Genomic DNA, 20606 nt, shown 5'->3' on the forward strand with positions numbered 1-20606 from the left:
TTCTGTGCACCCACATTCCCAAAATGCCTCTGTCCAATAAGAGCAGGGAGCAGACCCGGAGAGATGCAGGTTCCCATCCCACCCACTGGCTGTCAGGCAGAGGAGAGCTTGCTTGGAGTGCTGAGCCTCTGTTTTCTCATCTGTGAAGAGGGGGTGGGGATGATAGTGGTCCCAGGTGGCTGTGAAAGTTAAGCTCCATGATGAAGTGTGGAAAGCACGGGGTGCTGTTTGGATAGGAAGAGACACCTCCCCTCCCAGTTGTCCCTGCTCTGCTCCCTTTGGTGAGCACAGCTTTTGTGTTTGAGACTGATCCTTGTCACCTTGACTATCAGTCACAAGCCCATTTGGAGGCAGTGAAAACATTTGTATCGTTTTTTTTTTTTCTCCAAACTTTGTTGACTTGGTTAAAATCCAAACTTTCCTGGAACTCACTCGTTTCTTGCACAGAACTGACGCACAGTATCCCACGTTGCTGATGGGGACTCCCCACAGGAGGCTGTGTGTGACGGCTGGGCCTGGACCCCTTTGCAGGTGAAGGAGGCAGGATGACCCGTCTAGGGTGGTGGCCCCCTATGGAAGTCAAGGCGCCTGATAATCCCAGGCCCTCTCTCTTAATGCCATTTTGGGAGGTCTGATTCCTGAGGGGAGATAACCCAGGTATAGCACATGTGACTCGAGGTGTCAGATGGTCTGGAAAAGGAGCTCCCATGTGGCCCATAGAGCTTGGTCCCAGTGACACTCAGGGTGCCAGGTGGCCATGGCCGTGAACATCACACAGGTCCTCTGAGCAGAGTGTGCCCACAAGCAGCCAGCGTGGATGGCCAGGTACACTTCTGTCCCCACCAAGTGAGCCTGAGCCCTCTTGCTGGGGATGGAGAGGCCCAGCAAGGCAATGTCCTGCTGTAACTGTTGCTGGGCACCTCATGGGATCTCCCAGGTCACCATGAATGTGTGCTTCCCTGGGCACAGCGTGGGCTCCCTGTGCATTGGCAGCCACCAGATGGAGGGGGAATCAGTGAAAACCATTCCATGTCCTCAGATAAAATGTAACATAGAGATGCCTTTTTCTTTAATAAAACCTCTTCTCTAATAGTTTTAATGAACTTAATTCTTAACAGTTGTTAATTTTGGAACAATTGAATTTGCTTTATTTAGACCCAGGTTTTCAACCATCTTATAAATCATCCCTTCAGTTGTGTGGAGGGAGGGATTTTCATGGAGGACACATGTGGCTCAAGTTCATCCCCCATCAGCCAGAACTGCAGTGGGGGGAGCCTGAGAGTCTCGACTACAGCTGACATGGTCCCTCCCAGTCGTCTAAACTGGTGGTTGTAGGGGTGATCCCTCCCCAACCGGGAGGCATTCGGCACCATCAAATGACACTCCCAGTTGACCCCAGGGAAAGGGGGTCACTACTGGCATCAGTTAGGAATTATCTGTCCAGATGTCAATCATGCAAAGTTTAAGTTTAAAAACAAAAAGTTGAGCATCAAAACCAGACTAAGACATCAAACAGTCAAGTTTACTGCTTATCAATTTTAAAAATAGAAAAGCAGAGCATTGCCACCTAGACCTCTAGATTTCATTACCATTTTTATGGGTATTTGTTAATGTAATGTGTAGACCTTATTTACAAAACATAAAATAAAATATATAGACGATTAAGGTGATGAAGACCCATTAGATATTTTAAGGTAATAATGATTATTTTTCTTTTAGTTCAACAGTGTTGTGGTTAAGTGTAAGGGAGGCAGAATCTTGAGAAGATACATTTTGACACATCTAGGGATAAAATATTGCTTGGTTCTGCTTTAAAATAATCGAGGGAGGGGTGGTGGGTGGCAGGTATCTGTAGCTAGATGGACTTGACTCCCCACAGACTGGTCCCAGCAGATGGAGGCATGGGGCTTGCTGCTCTGTTCTTCTGTCTGTGTTTGGAACTCTCCATGCTGATAGCTTTTGATAAAGCAAGCTAGGAGTGCCCTGAGTCCTAGAGGTACCCTGCAGACACGAGCAGGCTGTGCACTGGTGTGTAATACACCCTGGCACTTCTCCTACACACCACCTTCCACCGGTGGCCTCTGCTGGCTTCCCTGGGGGACTGAGACTAGTGCAGGCACCTGAGGACAAGGTATGTTCACCGTGGGGCGGGACTGAAGCTTGGAACCTTCTGAATCCACGTCCCAGTTCTTTATGCTCTGCCATGTTGCTGCCCCCTCCCTGCAGAAGGCAGGTGTGGTCCTGGGGTGGTGGCATACGCTTTGTGGGGCACACATGCTAATCAGCTCCCTTCCGTGTCTGTGCAGACGCTTCCCCTGTCACCTGACATTTGGACAGCTGAGCCTCTGAGGAGCCACAGCAAAACACCTGATTCCTGTCCTGGGAACTGCAGACTAATTCCAGGTCGGAAATGTAAACATTCTCCCCATGGAGAAGAGATGCTTTCAGCTGATTATGAATTGGAAAGGCTGGCAGCTGTTAATATTGATGGTTATGCTTTGAAAAATGACTTCAAGGTACCACTAATCAATTGTCTCTGGGAATGAAGAATGGAACGCTCTGCTCTCTGGGAATCTCAACGTGCATTTATAAATATATGCTTTAGAGGACAGACAGGAAAAATGAGCCAGAGCTTTGGCATGATGATTAGTTATTCAGAGTGATAAAGCAATTATTAGTTTCTATATTGGACTTTGAATTTACAAAATTCCTTCAAAAACATTCTTCTGTAGCTATTTCCTTTCTGCTCTTGATGTCTGATGGGCTCACTGAAGTGTGCTCCTCGGCGCTGGGTCGAGTTCACGGGGCTGGGACTGTGCTCGGTACCGGGCAGGAAACGTCTGGGTGGCTCCGCATTGGCCGGAACAGCGCTGTGCCTCCTGGAGCAGATGTTTGCATGCACCCACGAGGCCTCACCCTCCTCAGCCTGGAATCAGGGCTTTGGGTTGTCCCCTGTGGAAAGCCCTGAGAGAGGAGTCAGCTGACCGGAGAGTGGCCTCCTGGTCCTCAGGCCTCTGCGCAGTCTCCTCCCACGGGTGCACTGCGACTGGCTTTTAGCAATGAACGTGTTGCAAAGATTGTGATGACTGTCTCTCTGGGAGTCTCTCCTTTGCCTGCGTTGATAAAGCACATGGTCCTGCTGGGGAGGCCCATGTGGCAAGGAACTGAGGGTGGCCCCCGACTAACAGCCAGCTGGAAACCGAGCCCTCAGTCTGACAGCTGTGACCAAATGTGCACTGCCCACAACCATGCGAGCTCAGAGAGGAAGACTTCTGGGTCCAGCATGGAGATGAGGCTGAGCTGGTCCACACCTTGGCTGCAGCCTTTCAGGGAGCCCATGGCAAAGGGCCCAGTCAAGCTGGGCCTGAACTCTGACCACAGAGACCATGAGACAAGAAACTCGTGTTGACCAGTAGCTGCCCAGCAAGGGTTAACTGACAGGACACTGAAGGTGACCCAGGAGGCTGGGCACACCTGGACTGAATGAAGTTGTGACTCTCTTTGAGAGTTTGGAGAACATTTGGACTCCTTATGTAAAAAGCAGGAAAAATACTGTGGGGCTAGCGGAGCAAGTGGACACAGGCTGGGAGGAGAACCTTGGAGAGCTATCCCAACACTTCTAATGTGGTCTTTTTATCAGAATGGGAGACATCTGGGGCTCCAGCAGCATCTCACAGTATCGCAGCACTGTCTTTGGCCTGTGATTTTTCAGAATACTAACTTATGTAATCCTCAAAAGAACCATACAAAGTAGATACTATATAATCATCCTTAAAAAAAACTGATGTCCAAGATGAATTGACTGGGTGGTTTCACGTTGATGGTGAGCTGGAAGGAGGACTCCATCCACGGTCCTGGCCTGAACCCCCACCATCTCTACTGCAGGTCAGCTTTAGTAGCATAAACCGTCTGCAGTTTATAATAGTTGCAAAGTACACATGGGAATCATGTCAGCGGGATCAAGATGGTGCATCTTACAGGGTGAGTGAGGTGATGGGTGAGTGAGACTAAGTGCACAGGTGCTTTTTGAAATGTACCTGGGATTTGCAGGAGAGGTAAGATGCATGGACACAGGAGAGGTTGCAATGAAGAAAAATGTTTTATGGTGCTCAGTGCCCCTAGAAACAGCGAGTAGGTACACAGATGAGCAGGCAAGGCAGAGAGAGGACACGTACTGGCCTCTCATTGTGGTTTCATGAGAAGGAACAGGAGATGCCAGGCCAGCAGGATGAGCAGCCTTAGCACTAGGCAGGATGGATACTTTCCTCAGGCTCTGAGATCCAGGGGCTGTCCCTGTTGACCGTTATTTGGTGCCAGAGTGATTAGGGCTGGGCATTAGTGTCCTGGCCAGCAGGAGCCTGATCAAAGAAGACAGACATAGGTGTGAGTTCAGCTTGTGCATTGAGGGTGTTCTCTGGCCAGTTGTTTGGTGTCCCTAGGAATTTGCTAACCCTTGGGGGGGGCATCCTTCTCCAGGTCCACAGGGCCCCAGAATACAGAAAAATATGTGCATACAGTTAATACAAGTTACTGCAAAGCCACACCCACTGTTGGCAGCATTGGCAGTGGCTTGGGGACTGGGCTCTGTCTGGTCAAGAGGGACACTGCAGTGTATTCAATGCCTTATGGCTAGACTTGGGCCTTTGGGCCAAGGCGTGGGAGTGTCACTGTCATTCCAAGCATGGATGATGAGGTCCTTCTTCTTCCGGAACAGGACATGGTTCTTGTGTATTTCTGGGCTTAAACACAACCATCACATTTCGAGATTCCTGACTGGCCCTGTGTCATGACATGCAGTGTGACAGTGACTTCTGAAGGATGGCTTCCTCCCTCTGCAGACTGGACACGCAGCAGACAGAGCCCTCCACCCTGCAGGTCCAGCCAGCGCGTGTTTAGTTGGAGTGCATCTTCCGGGCGGCCCCCACTCCTTCAGCCCAGGGTGCTCACATCCAGCCAGAGCTGGGGCCCGGCGTTGCTGGGAAAACCACAAGAGTCCTCACAGGATCTGTTTCTAAGCCCTGCTTTTCTTCTCTTTTAAGTCTGTAACTCATGAATTTTTGAAAACGAATAATAAATCAATGTCCTCTTGGTTGGTGTGGAAAGAGCTGGAGCTGACCAGGCAGCAGGATAAGAAAAGCATCCTCCCTACAGGGTCAGGGCTGATGAGGAGCCTCTGAGACCCTCCCAGAAAGGACTAAAGACCTTTGGCCCCCTGAGGAGCACAAAGGCAGCTCCCCAAGCAAGATGAACGCACCTCGAGCTCCCTGTCACAGTCCTCAGCACCCAGGTGGGAGGCCTGAGGGCAGGGCGTGCTCTCTGTGGTGGGGTGTCTCCACTTACTCCACTTACTCCAAGGCCCAGGGGCACCAGGTCCTGCCGGGTAGCCGCATCTACTGTGGCAGGACTCTGCTCACACCCCAGCCCTCCTGCTTGGTTGGCAAATGTCCCCTGAGCACTAACTGCATGAACCAGGTGAGAGGCAGACGCAGTGCCTTTCGCCCACCTTCACGGGCTCACTCCAGGGTGGGGACAGCCATCGGAACCCTCCTGCCTGTCCTCCAGCAAGCCTGCAAGCTCTAGGCTGATGGCTCAGTGCTCTAGACTGATGGCTTCACCACGGGTAAGCACCGGGGCCATTCGTCCTCGCAGAAGCCCCCTGCTCTTCTGGAACAGCGAGGAAGGCAAGGGCGAGGGCGCCCGAGAGGCACACCGGATCCAGACCATGCAGGAATTAATTGGCCACAAAGGAGATTTATTTTAAAGATCAGTGGAAAATAAAACATCTTAATCAGGGCTTCTGTGGTTGAATTTATTTTGTTCAAAGACGAGATAACTTTAATGTGGACTGTGGCAGGAGAGCGGGGAGGAGCGCTCTTCCCGCCTCCTGCAGTAGCAGCCAGGCTGGAGTCAGAGCTGCGGGCGCAGCGGGAGGAAGAGGAGCGGATCCAAGGGAAGCAGTGCCCATGGGGAAATGCTGGCAAGAGGCTCTCCACGGGGAAAAAGGGCCGCGCAGCCTTGGCTCATTCCCACTACCAAGTCGACATCCCCGAGTGCAGATGGGAGAAGAGATGCCCAGCATAGGTCCTCGGGAGCTGGAGTGGGCCAGCTCCAGCACAGCACTCCACAGGAGGGACAACGGACCACACGGGGAGATTCCCATGTGGGTGATGAAGACACGGAGGTGCCAAGGGTGACCTGCTGAACAGGGCGGGTGACGGAATGTTCACAGCCAGAAATGAGGGGAGAGGAGCAGGTGCGGGGGAGAGGACCTGTGAGGCCAGCCACAGTGGGGAGGGTCAGTCCAAGCCATCGGGAACCGTGCCCTCTCAGGGACCCGGAGCTGAGCAGACGGTCTGCTTGTGCAGCAATGGTTCTTGGCAGTTCTTCACGTACTAGAAATTCTCCGAGTTTGTTTTTACCAAGGCTTGAACCCTGTCTTGATTATCTTGCAAGTCCATTCAATCTGAAGTTCCTGCATGGTGTCCAAGAGGATGGACCAAGGAGCTGCTTGGGAGTCGGAGGCGGACCTGGGCCGAGGACAGGCACGTGAGAGCTTGTAGGCCTAAGTGAAATGGAGGCCAAAGGCGGGGGGATCACAGGCCTGAAGGTCCCACCTCCCTGGGAGCCGCTCTTGCCACTCTCTCCCACTCTGTCGCTGTCACTCTTAGAAGCTGAGTAGAAGACGTGGCTATAGACAGGGTGAGGAGCAGCACCCAGGGGAGAGGGAACATGGGGAGGTCAACGGCTGCAGCCACAGGGGTCTCTCTGGAAGGACATAGGCTCGGAGGCTGACGCAGGCTGGGGAAGGTCAGAGGCTTTGGGCAGGGGGACCATGGGAGTGACTGGCTGGGGCCCCGCAGAGGGCTCAGGAGCAGAAAGAGTGGAATGAGGGGTAAATGGAAGGTCTGGGCTAGGCCACTATTGTAGAGACACAAGCTGGCTTGGCCCTCCGGAGACGGGAGGGCGCCAGAATAGTAAGCTCTTGGTCTGTTCGACGCTGATGAAAAGGCTCTGCTAAAACATGTAGAACAGAAATGGGAAGGCAGACCACTGAATATTCCTTCCTCCATTAAAACACAAACAACTTGCAAAAATGGTCAGAGTAAGTTTCTAAAGAACTCGAAAAATTAACCAAAGGCTTACAGTAATGCAGAGATGGTAGTTTCTCTTTTTTTTTTTTCTATAGAAAAGTGGCTGAATTGTGACAAGAAAGGAAGCTCTGTGACACTTTAGCTCTCCCTTCACACCCCCTGTCTACAGCAACTTGGTAACTTTGAAGAATAGCCCCTCCCATCTGCAGTGCAGCCCACGGCCAGTAGAGGGAGCGTGTGAAGCCTCGTTCTCAAAGTCCTGTCACTCTGAGAGCCCGCGGTTGTCAGGAAGACTCAGAGGGAATAGCCCTGGTGGTGGTGGGGCGGGGGATGCTTGATTAGAACAATTACTGGAAGCTCTTTTAACTTCATAGTTGCCTGAGGCAGACAACTGTGCAAAAAACAGTCTAACAAAAAACTTAAAAAGGAATGCTGACACTCCTAAAATTTGACAATCAGAAAGTGAACAACCCAATTAAAGAGGGCAAAAGATTTGAACAGATACTTCAACCAAAAGACAAATGGCAAGCATATAAAAAAGATGCCAGAATTATGTTATGAGAAATTGAAGTTGGAAAACTCAGTAAGGTCCCACTGCCCACCTATTAGAATTGGCTAAAATCCAAAATAGTGGCAACACCAAATGCTGGTGAGGATGTGGGCTGATAGAACTCTAGGGTGTTCCTGCTGGGAATGGGAGATGATTGACAGTTCCATACAAGGTCTCATAGAATCTAGCCTTCGTGTTCTTAGGGATTCACCCAACTGACTGGAAAACTTACCTCCACACAAAAGCATGCTCACAAATGCTTGCAGCATTATTCTTAGCTGTCAAAAATTGGAAGAAAGTCAGTTGTCCCTCAGGAGGTGAACAGACAAAAATTTGTGGTGCATTCATACAGAAAAAGCCTCATTCAGGAAAAAGAAGAAATGAATCAAAAGCCATGAAAACACACAGAGGAAACTCACATGCATGTTGCCACATGAAAGAAGTCAGGCTGAAAGGCTACCTACTCATGGTCCTGGCATGTGACATTCCAGGAGAGGCAGCAGGATGGAGGTAGTAAGGGAAGGGGGTGGCTGGGCACTGCTGAGGGGTGACAGGAAAGGTGGGGGGGGTGAGTCGGTGGAGCATACGGATTCCAGGGCAGTGGCATTGGTCTGTAGGATGCCATAGTGTTGGATGGAGGACACAATGCACTTGACATTATACAATGAGACATAGAAACCCCAAAACTGAACATTCAAAAATGGACCCTAAGATAAACTATGGACTTTAGTTACTAATGATGTATCAATATTGGCTTCTCAATTGCAACAAATGTATCCCACCAAAGCAAAATGTTAGTACCAGTGAAAACTATGAGGGAGAGGGAGGAGTCTATGGGCACTGTACTTTCTGCTCACTTTTTTGAGTAAACTGAAAATTGTACTAAAAATAAATTTTAATCCAAGTGAGTGTGATGCCTGTTTGTGGTCCCAGCTACTCAGGAGGCTGAGGGAGGAAAAATTGTTTGAACCCAGGAGTGCAGGCCAACCTGAGCAACACGGCAAGATGTCAGTCAAAAAAAGATAAGTAACTAAAATAAAAGGAAACACTGAGAAATGAGGCACCCACAGGGATGTTGAACAGCTTTGGCATACTCCTGGGAGGGTGGGAGATGCTGCAAATGCATGGAGCTGCACAAGTACTCAGGAAAGACCCAGAAAGGCCCTGAGCTCTCTTCTGGCTCACCTGGAGGGTCTGTGCAAGCCAGAAGCAAAGCCCCAGACAGTTGTCACCAGCTGGCTACAGAGGGATGCCCAAGCATGCCCACGCTGGGCCAGTACAGTTAGATAACGACTGTGTGCATCTAGAGACATCCGTATCCAGCAGCTAGCTAACCACTGAGTAAACCAAGTAGAGACTTCAAACAACAAAGAACACAGACTGTACAGGATTTGTTCAGAAAAGCTGTCAAACAAAACCAGACAGAAAAACCAACAACCACAATAAACAGCCACAAACCTCAGGAATCAAGGAAGCATCTGACTTCCAGCATTCTCACATTTTACTATTTAGCATCAAGTTCTCATAGGAAAAAACATGAGGAAAAGAAAGAAAAACAATGGCCTATACACAGGACAAGACAAGAAAAGAAAAGCAATCGAGAGCCCTGTCTCCACACTGAACCCCATGGGAATGGACCAAACTCTCCAACCAAAATGCCAAGATTGACCCAAAGGATGAGAGACACAATTCAACTGCATACTGTCTACAAGAGACAAAGCTAGGTCTGAAGAAAAGTAGCTTGAGAATGAAGCTGGGAAGGACGGGCCATGCCAACTGTAGCCGGAGAGGGCCGGGGTAGCTTTGCTGATGTGAGGAGAGCAGGTTGAGCACAAAGGGCTATCCTGGAGGCAAAGAGGCTTTCCAAGTACTGACAAAAGTTTATTTTAAGAAAAGTTTGATTTAAGAAAATGATGTAATTATAAATATACACGCACCTAACAATAGAGTCCCCAAATACATTACGTAGGAACTGAGTTGAAGGGAGAAACAAACCTTTATACAATAATGGCTGGAAACCTTAATGTCACATGGTTGAATGGATGCAATGCCTAGGTCAAAGGCCAATAAGGAGTAGAGATCTGAATAGTACTATAAATAGCCAGGCAGCAGGGCATCTACAAAACTTCTTCCCAGTGATGGGAAAATACACATGCTTCTGAGGCGCATGTGGAATGTCCTCCGGGATATAACATGTGCTGGTCCGTACAGCAAATCTCAGCATTTTGAGAAGTTGAAACCTAACTATCATCCCCTTCAACCACAATGAGTGAAATTAGAAATGTGAGCAACACACTCCTAAGTAGCTGATGAACTGAAGGAGTAGTCATAACGAAATTAGGGAATACAGAGAAATTAGTGAAAATGATAATGTTGTACATCAAAAAATACGGGATGCAGCCAAAGTAGTGATTAGAGGGATATTCATAACATTAGATGTCTACATTAAACATTATAAAGGTCACAAGCAATCACACACACACACATATACACACACCCCTTAAAAAAACAGAAGTATGGAGCAAACCCAACAGAAAGCAAGCAGAAGAAAGGAAATAATAAAGATGAGAGGAAAAAACATGTAATACAAGACTGTATATCATGTTGCATGACGTAAACTAAGGATGGAAAGAAAGCCACCAAACCATTTTGCTCAGGTGACAATCTGAAAGGGCTGATTTTACAGAAGTAGAGAATACATGGTGGCTGTGGGGTGCGGGGTTGGCATTTGGGGAGATGTGGAGCAAAGGGTACACATTTTCAGTCAGTTAGGAATAACTTCAAGAGTCTATTGCACAACACGATGACTATTGTTATAAATAACTTCAAGAGTCAACACAATGACTATTGTTATAAATATCTTGTATGTTTGAAAAATGCTAACAGTAGTTCTTTTTCTTTTTAATTGACAAATTGGACTTTATTAAAATTAAAAACATATGCTCATCCAGAGACACCATGAAGAACCTAAAAATGTCCAGAATAGGAGAAAATATTTGCAAAGCATATATAGCTTACAAAGGACTCAATTCCAGAAAATATGTAGAATTTCTATACACAGAAAAGAAGGCATACAATTCTGTTTTAAAAATGGGCAAAAGATTTGCACATAAAAAATACAAATTGGCTCAATTATTTTAGAAAAGATGTCAGTCTTTTTTTAAATGGAAGTTGTATTTTAATTGTATAACAGAAGGCATGATTATTCAGCACACTGCTGCATAGTGCTGAAGAAGATTCCAAAGGGATGTGAGTCGGTAACATCCACCTTTAGGAGTACTAACCTGAAACTGCAAACTTTCACAAACATAAAGGAGAAGAGAATGTAATGACAAGATCTAGTGGGAGGAGGAGGTGGAAGAACGGAGATGGTGGGGAGAAATTGACTCACTGTTATCTATTTTCTGTGGGAACTGAGGAGCTTCCCTTTGAAGTGTTAGGAGTCGTGGGTGAGTGGACACTGAAGGCTGGTAGAGGTCTGGAATAGACCAGAGCTGTGGTTCTCAAAGTGGGGTCCCTGGACTAGCAGCATTAACTTCTCCTGGGAACTTGTTGGAAATGTACGTCCACAGGTTCCAGCCAGACCTCCTCACTCACAAACTCAGGTCTATCTGAACAAGTCTAAGAGGGTGTTCCAAAGCACTGTCACCCCAGAAATGAAAGCTACTTGAAGTGATGTCTATGCTAATTGGCTTTCGTTGTTAATTAGGTTTAGTCATTCCACAGGGCACATGTGCTTCAAAGGTCATGTGGTGCATGGTAATAATGAGCAATTTATCTGTCATTTTAAAAAAGGAAAAGATATAGTGAAATAGAATAATGGGAAACCCAAGGGGATTCTCTGAAAGACATCAGCAATATTGTCAAGTCTTTAGCCAAGAAGGAAAGCCAGAGAACTCAGATGACTACACTCAGGAGTGGAGAGGGGACATTGCCACTGACCTCAGGAACTGTAAGGAAATAGTGTGAAGGGAAATAAATTAGCCAACTCGGACAAAACTAACCAGTTCCTAAAAGAAAACCACCCATGGGGCTGGGATGTGGCTCAAGAGGTATCGCGCTCGCCTGGCATGCGTGCGGCCCGGGTTCGATCCTCAGCACCACATACAAACAAAGATGTTGTGTCCGCCAAATACTAAAAAATAAATATTAAAAAAAAAAAAAAAAAAAAAAAGAAAACCACCCAGACCTACTCCTGAGGAAATGGCCTTGTGCTCAGGCTGGAAGGGACTGAATCGCAACCAGCAGTGGCCCTCAGGGCAAGGTCGGGCACACAGGCCCTCTGACTGCTCCTGCACGGTTCCAGAGCCTCAAGGGAATGCTCCACAAACCCCTCCAAAAAATAAATGAAGGTGGAGAAAGAGGAGACACTTCCCAATCCCATGAGGCCAGTGTTACTCTGACACAGAAGACACAGAAGGAAAGAAAAAGACCCAGAAGGAAACTTCAGACTGATATTTTTAGGACTATTTATTCAAAAGTCATTAATAACATGTCAGTACACTGAATATGAGCAAAATTTTAAAAAATTATACACCATGACTAGGTGGGATTTATCCCAGATACAAGTTTTACTGTATAAAAATTAGTTAATGTTCTATACCATACAGATTGAATGAAATTCAAAGTCACATGATCATCTCAATGAATGCATAAAAAGTGACAAGATCCAGTACTCTTTCATGATCAGAGCCCTCAAAACTAGGAATGGAAGGGCCCATCTCAAGCTGAGAGAGACTCTGAGAAAACCCACAGCTAGACCATGCTTCCTGCTGAAGGGCAGAACACTGCCCCAGGACAGGGAGATCAGGATGCCCAGTGTGACCACTTCACCCGCACGGAACCGGACTTTCTAGAGAGGAAAGAAAGCAGGCCAGAAGACAGATGGGAAAGGAAGAAGTAAGGCCTTCTCTATCTGTAGATGCCTCAATCCTATACTTAGAGAATCACGAGGAATCTAGGAAAATCTATTAGAACTAATAAACTAATTTAGCCAGGTTTGAGGCTGCAAGGTTGGTACACAAAAAAATCAGTTGTGCTTTTATGTACATTAGCATCAAAAAATAACGAAATATTTGGGAAGAATAAAACAAGTTCAGGCTGGAGATATAGCTCAGTTGGTAGAGTGTTTGCCTTGCATGCATAAGACCCTGAGTTCAATCTCCAGCATCACAAAAAAAAAAAAAAAAAAAAAAAGAAAGAAAATAAAACAAGTTCAAAACTTATGCTCTGAAAACCGCAAAATATTATTGGAAAGAAATTTCAGAAAAGCAAAATAAATGGGAAAAGTCTACTTTCGTGAATGAGAAGAATTAACATTGGTGTGGTGACAATTTGACTTATAGATTGTAAGCAACCCCGATCAGAATCCCAGCACACTTCTCAGTAGAAGTTAGCAAAAGGATTCCCAACTTCATATAGAGTTTTGCCTGAGTTGGAATAGCAAAAACAATCCTCAAAAAGGAGTAAGAGATGAATACCCCACTTCTTGATTTCAAAGCCTACTCCCGTGAAGGGCACTCGGGACGGTGGGGCGAGGATGGGAGGGGCGAGGATCGGATGGAGCCCGTGTCTGCAGTGAGACCTATGTCTGAGGTCAGCTGACTTCAGACAAGCCCCAGACCTTTCCAAACCAGGAGAAGGAGTGCTGGGACACCTGGGTAGCCACCTGCAGAGTGAGGTGGGACTCCTGGGGAGCAGAGGCAAGAGCGCACAAACCAAGATTTAAAAATCAGCAACAAAACAGGAAAATGCCCATGTCTTCACCCATGGCAAAAAACACTTAGTCGTGGCAATAAAGGCACAAACAACATCACAAAATGGCATTTTTCAACAAAATTAAAACCATTTATGCTCTAAAAGATGTCATCAAGACAGTGAAAAGATAATAACAACAACAAAAAAAAATGCAAAGAAATATTTGCAAGGAGCTCTGACAGGGACTCAGACCCAGAATATTTAGGGACACGTGCAGACCAAGAACAGGAAGTGAGCAGCCCAATTTACAAATGAGCCAAGCACCCAAATGCACATTTTTGCAGAGAATAAAAATGTCTAGTAAGGATGAAGTGAAAGGATATTTAGCATTATTAGTAACCAAGGCAGTGGCTATTTAAACCACAGTGAAGTACCACTCCATGCCCAGCAACTCCGCCCAGTAAATAACCAGACATCAGTGTGTTGCTGGGGATGGGACAGTGGCACTGTCACACACCGCTGGAGGGAGGGAGAAACATTCAGCCACCTGGAAAACAGGCTGGATATTCCTCAGGCAAGTGGAGACTCCTTGGCAATTCCACACCTGGCACACCTGGGAGAAACGAGAGCATGCGTCCACCTTCACACACGCACACTTAGCCCAGCATTGCCTGTGATGACAAAGCAGCAGGAAAGACTCAAACATCTTTCAAATGGAAAATGGAAAAATAAAGTGTGGCCTATCCATAGAGCTGACTGTTTTTCAGTAGTAAAAACAAACGATACGTTGACATATTCTTTAACATGGACGAAGCTTGGAAGAATGGTGCTCAGTTCCAAAAGGAAGCTGCAAAAGACCAGCTGTTACATGACCCACTCATTGGAAGGGTCCAGAGGGGGACTCTACAGAGACATGCCCCAGAGAAGCGGATGCTCAGGGCTGGAGGCACAGGGGTGATTGCTGAAGGTTAGGAGGTTTCTTTCTGAGGTGATGGAAATGTCCTAAAATTGACGGTGTGATGTTGCACATATCTGTGAATATACTAAAAAAACACATACTACTCATTTTAAATGAGTGAATTCTTAGTGAGTGTATTATGTTGCAATAAAGATGTTAACACAGAAGAAGCAGAAAATCCAAATAGTCCTATAATGAGAGATTGAACTGGCAATAAAATATATTATCAGAAAGAAAAGCTTAGGGTTGAATAGCCTCACTGGTAACTCTACCAAATATTTAAAATAAAAATTGACATTAACAATGTGTAAATGCTTTCAAAAACAGAAGAGGGAACACTTCCATGCCATTCTATGAGATCTGAATGAGCCTGGTTCTAAACAAGAATCACGAGAAGAAAACTATAGACCAATGTCTCTTGTGACCTTACACACAAAAATCCAACGAAGAAATACCTATGGGCTGAGTCCAGCCACACATTAAAATCATAATGCACTTGAGTGATATTTATCCCAAGATGCAAGGTTGGTCCAATAGGGGACAGTAATCCATGTCGTGCACAATTTAATCAAGAGCAAATACCACCCAGTCACCCTAGTGGTGGTGCCAAAGCTGCAGACAGTGACCACAATTTGGAAGCAGAAGAGAGCTTCCCAGACAGGTGGAGGGCTTTCATGAGAAGCTCACAGCCAACACTGTCCTAGGGGACTGATACCCCCCAGGGTCCCCTCTCCAGGAGGACATGTGCTCTCCCCACTTGATCCAACACTGAACAGTGCTGCTAAAGAGGGCGGTTAAGCCAGAACTGACAGCAAAGCCATTCAGACCGGAAGCAAGATGCCAACTGCCAAACTGCCTCCTTTTGTAGATGACATGATCTTGCATACAGAGAATCCTAAGGAACATGCACACATGCACACACACAAATAAAACTGATAGATGACATCAGCAACTCTGCAGACCACAAGGTCAATATCGAGGTTACTTGAGTTTCTATGCACTTGCAATGAATAATTTGAAAGTGAAATCAGTAGAATAATTTCATTTATAGTAGCATGAAGATAATAAAATATTTAAGAATAAATTTAACAAGAGAATTATAAAACTTATATCCTGACAATTACAGAATAGTGTTGAGAGAGTTTTAAAACTTAAATAAGCCAAAAACATTCTTTGTGGATGGATTGATAGAATTTATATCGTTAAGATAGAAATACTCTCCAGTTGATCATCAAATTCAATGCAGTTCCTATGTGAATTCCACCTGCCATTTTTACAGAAATGGAGAAAAGTCTTTATGAATGAATTGTCCATCTGATAAGAATCTTGGACCAGAATATATAAAGAACTTTACAACTCAAAAATAATAAGACCAAAAAAAAAAAAAAAAAACCAAGCCAGGTTACATAAATACACATTTCTCCAAAGATGATGTACAGATGGCATGAAAAGATGCTCAAAATCATTAGTCATAAGGGAAATGCAAATTGATGCCACAATGAGATATCATTTTACATTTACTGGATGAGTAAAAAAGAACAAATGTGAACTAAATAGTGTTGAAAGGGGGTGGAGAAATAGGAAGCCTTGATCATTGCTGGTGGGTTACGGACTGGCCTGACCACTTTGGAAAACTGTCTGCCAGTTCTGGGAAAGTTTAAATGTGGAGTTACTGTGTAACCTGGCCACCCCACTGCTAGGAACATACACAGAAGAAATGCAGACAGGCTCAAAAGAAACCCAGCAGGGGAATTGGGTGTCAGGCCACATTGTTCAATATAGCCCCGAAATAGAAACCATCCCGAATGCTCCCAATGTCCACCCACTGAACGGCTTGGTAAATGTGGAATATCCACACATAGCATACCATTGCACTGTAAATACAGCCTTAATATATGTTGAAACGTGGATAAACCTTAAAATCATGCTAAGTGAAAGAATCCAGAACTAAATATGTATGATTTCCATTTATATGAACAGTCCACAGCCGGCAAAATACGGGTCAGGAGATTCTCAGCAGCCAGGCCTGGTGGTGGGGGGAGTGGGAGTGACGCTGATGGGTGAGGGCTTCTGTCAGAGCGGCAGGGTGGTCTGTCAGAGAGCGGAAGGCCCTGCCACCTTGGGGACATACTGAAACTCTGAGGGGCACACTTTAAAAGAACGACATTATGGTAAGTAATTATGTATTATTAAAATAAGTGTAGAAGAAAGAGGGAGGGAGGGAGGGAGGGAAGGAAGGAGGGAGGGAGGAGCGTGCCAGGGAGCCATTGCATGCCGCGGTCTCTGCATGGCAGGAAGTGATGGAGTCCAAGGTGTCAGGTTTGGTGGGAGACTGTGCAGGATTTGGTGTGGGATAGAAACACTCAAATAAAACCAGAGAAAAGTGGAGGCTACTCAGAAACCTCTCAATTTTAACAAAGAGGGAGAAAAGGAGAATGAGTGCAGATTCTTTTATAAAAATGGTGGACAAGTGGCTTCCACTGGGTCGTTGAAAGGAAGCAGGGTTGTCTTTGGGGAAGGGGAGGGAGGAGCTAGAGGCAGTTGGAGGAGAGTGGAGATGGTAGACTAGGCCTGATGGGGAGCCACCCTGGGGAGCAGGCTGAGAGCCGTGGAGCCAGGCTGCAGGACTTTCTAGGACCATGCCTGGTTCTCCAGGGGATGAGTGGATCAACCCATCCAGGATCCCGTTTATTCCGGGCAGTGAGAGAGAACACAGGGTCCAGCTCACGGAGCCTAGCCTTGATAATCAAAGGAGAACGGGGTGATGGGGTGGGCCATGGGGTGATGCAGCACACGCTGGAGAGAGGTGGCTCCGAGTAGGCGGAGGGAGCCTCAGCCTCCCGATTTTGGAGCTGAGGAGTTAGGATGGCATCAAGAGGAGCGTGAGACTGCAGCGCCGTCACTTTGCAGGGGTGGGGTGGGGTGGGCACAGGGGCAGAGGATCTGCCACAGGAGCGCCCACCCTGGGGGCCAGCTATTCCGACTTCCAGGAGCGCTCTTCTCCCAGATCTGGGCATGGCTCCCAAGTCTTCCTCTTATCATTCAGGATGTGTCATGCATGTCCCCTCCAGACAGCAGGGTCCCTGTGTCTGCATGGCCTCTCCTCGCCCACACCCCTGTCCTCTGGAAGCACCTGACTCATCCCGGCATTGCTCTGTGTGCAGAGGTCATGCAGGATACGTCCCGCCCCCCTCCCCGCAGGTTCACGGAGCCCTGTGTGTTCCAGTCGTGGTTGTGGGCACAGGGAATGGTGCGCAGGACAGACAGCTGGGGCTCTTGCTTTCATGGGGCTGAGAGTAGTGGGGAATTCTTAATAAAGGCAGGAAAAGTTGAAAGCTTCTTCAGACAGCAGCAGGCACTGTTCAAGCAGAGAGGATTGAGGTGGGCTCCACAGTATTGAGGAAAAAGAGCCTTCAGACAACGGAAACAGCCAGTGCAAAGGGCCTGGGGAAGGAGTTTGGTGTTTGGAGCAGAGAAACAAGGGATGGGGGTGGGGAGCCCCAGAGAAGGTAGGTGAGGACAGGGAGGAAGGTTGGGAAACTGGATGTATTTCAGCTGCAGTGTGTGCTCTCCGTGGGTTGCAAGCAGGTGGTGGAGGGAGAGATGCCGCGGTCCCTGGCTCTGCAGTGGTGTGCTGCTGTGTCATGACTGTCGGCCACGTGGGGACAAGCACTGCATCCCCTTCCCTCACAGTGTCCTTGGTCTGTCATGTGGGAGGTGGATGAGTGGCAGAGAGCCTGCAGGCCAGGGCAGCACGGGCCCGTCTGATGTGGGCATGCTCCTGGCTGTGCTTTGATGGGGACCTGGGGCCCCTCCTGACTGGGGAGTTGAGATTCTGCATTCTCTAGGTTTGCCCTGCCTCTCAGTTTGGTGCTCTTTTTTCTCCACATTTTATAAATTTTCTTATCTTGAGAATTCTGGATCTTTCCACCTGGAAAAAATGGTGTGTTGTGATGCTCTTCAGTAAAATTTACCGAGAAGCGTAGGAAGGTTTTGCTCAAATATTTGTTCAGTTTTGCATTTCTTTGCTGGCTTTTACTGATTATTTTTATTGAGCAGTTTAAGTTAGACTCAACCTGTGTTCCAGGCACTCCTGGAGTAAGGAAGCAGCGTTGGCTGCAGAGGAGAGGACGGCTTCCCAGGCCGCCCAGCCTTTAGCCAGGCGCAGGCATCCTCAGCCAAGCCAGATAGCCGCTACAGCTGGCCGCGATGGGCCTCCCCAGCACTGTCATTTCTTGGCCTCAAAGTGACTGCATTCACCTTGTGATGATCTAGTTACTGCATCTGTTAAATAATGCAATCACTTTTATTAATCCTCGATGCATCTATGTAGGATAAAATATCATCTGAATGGCCATATGGTTGATTTTTTAATGAATGCAAAATACCTGCATGAGAAATTTTCTGTGAGAAACTGTGGACCACTGTGCACAGGAGGCATCACGAGAGTCTCTGCTAAATACCAACCCTGGATAAGATCCTCCCCTAGGAGATCATTGCTACGCGCTGGTCTGTTTAAAAGCAGGAACTGCTCCGAGAGCAGGCACAGGCGGCAATGCATACTTAATGACTTGTTCCAGGGAGTAAATTAAGCCTGGAACTGTCGGGGTATTAAGCTTAGCAGAGCGGGTCCTGAGTATTACAGAAAAATGTCTGCTAGAGAGAGTTCATTCTTTCACATTGACTCAATAGCCAAATAAAGTGAACTCTGACAATGTGATTTAGCAGCGACCCTAAAACATTGCATGTTGGAATGGCTGCGTATCAAAAGTTATTTTTCTGTTCTATTACCTTTAATAAACAGCTTCTATCATCAAATATATTCACTGAGCATGGCTCAGTGCATTTTGGGTAGAAAAAAAAAAACTGCTACAGATTTTGGTACAATTTTGTTTATAATAAGGCCGCAACATGTGTGTCTTACACCAGCAAAGGCCCCATCCACACACAGGATGTACATGCCTGTGAACACACGTGCTCTGGTGAATAGTGTTCTTGTGGGTCTTCTATTATGTTAGAACAGATTTGATAAAATACACACACACACACACACACACATTTTTAGATCTTAAAGAAATAGAAGTGCACAAAATCCTTTAGTAGAAAATCCCTGAAGAGAGGCATATTATCAAATTAGCACGTGAAATCCCGGCCGGGCTGCAGTGATGGCTGTACCTCAGGTTACTTGCTACTCTTTGAAAAAGGCTCAAATAATTGAGCCAGTGGCCTTGAAGCACTGAATGCCTCTGGCCCCTTGGAGTCGAGCGGAGTTCAAACAACATGCCTCTGTTTTCAGAGTAAGCCTGGCCTCAGCCATCCTTCTGGCCATTCCTTCCCTTATTTGTGGTGTTCTGGCTGCTGGGAGGGGAGGCCTGTCCTGCCACCTGCCTTGGGGGTGCCTCGTGCTGCACCCCAGACCCTGGAGTCCGCTGGGTGGAGTCCAGCCTCAACGTTTTTCCCTGGGCTGCGTTGAGGCCCCTTCCAGCTTCTCCTGGGCTTGGGGTAGACGTCAGCTGGAATCTGAGTGTGACTGACCACATCGTTGCTGGACAGCAAGGTGCTCTCACATGCCCACCTGCTCCGCTGATCATGGCTCTCTGCTTCCATGTGTGAGGTGCCCTCTGTCTGGGTTGTCCAAATGGACCCAGAGTGACCCACGCCTGCTCACTTGTCCACACCCCACTATCTGCAGTGTCAGCACTTGTCCTTCATTCACCAGCTTTTCACAGACACACTCTAGGGACAAGGCTTTGTCCAAATGCTGGCCACAGCTAATGCTTGAGAGAGGCGGGTCAGGGCCCAGCCTGGAATCTGCTTCCCTCTGAGCCAGGGAAGGGCACATGGGTGACTGCTGGAGGAGGTGGCAGCTCATTACCATCGATGGGCTCTGGAGGGCGAGCCACCTGCACCCTGGGCAGGGACGCTCACGGCGGCTCCCACAGGGCCTCTGTCACCGCAGGTCCTCACTAAGTGACAGAGACCTTTTCCACCAAGGTGCACCTCTCACGGACCGGACATGTTATCTGATATTTTTATTCATAGCATGGCGCCCACTTGGTGGCTTCTAGAAAACAAATTCAGTAAGCTTTTCCACAAATATTTACTGAACTCTTGCTACATGGCTGGCCTTGTTCTAGCCACTGGAGACCAAGCCATGACAAGACAGGTGAAGACCCTGCCCTCCTGGGGTCCCCTGGATGCATCAGGACAGGGAGCAATCCCAGAGGATCAGGAAACGTCAGTGCTCCGTGGCTGGGCCATGCAGAAAGCAGTGTGGCCCCTCGGAACTTGAGCTGTGTGGTGTTCACCT

Source organism: Marmota flaviventris, chromosome 2 (genome assembly GCF_047511675.1).
Source record: "Marmota flaviventris isolate mMarFla1 chromosome 2, mMarFla1.hap1, whole genome shotgun sequence".
NCBI lineage: Eukaryota > Metazoa > Chordata > Mammalia > Rodentia > Sciuridae > Marmota > Marmota flaviventris.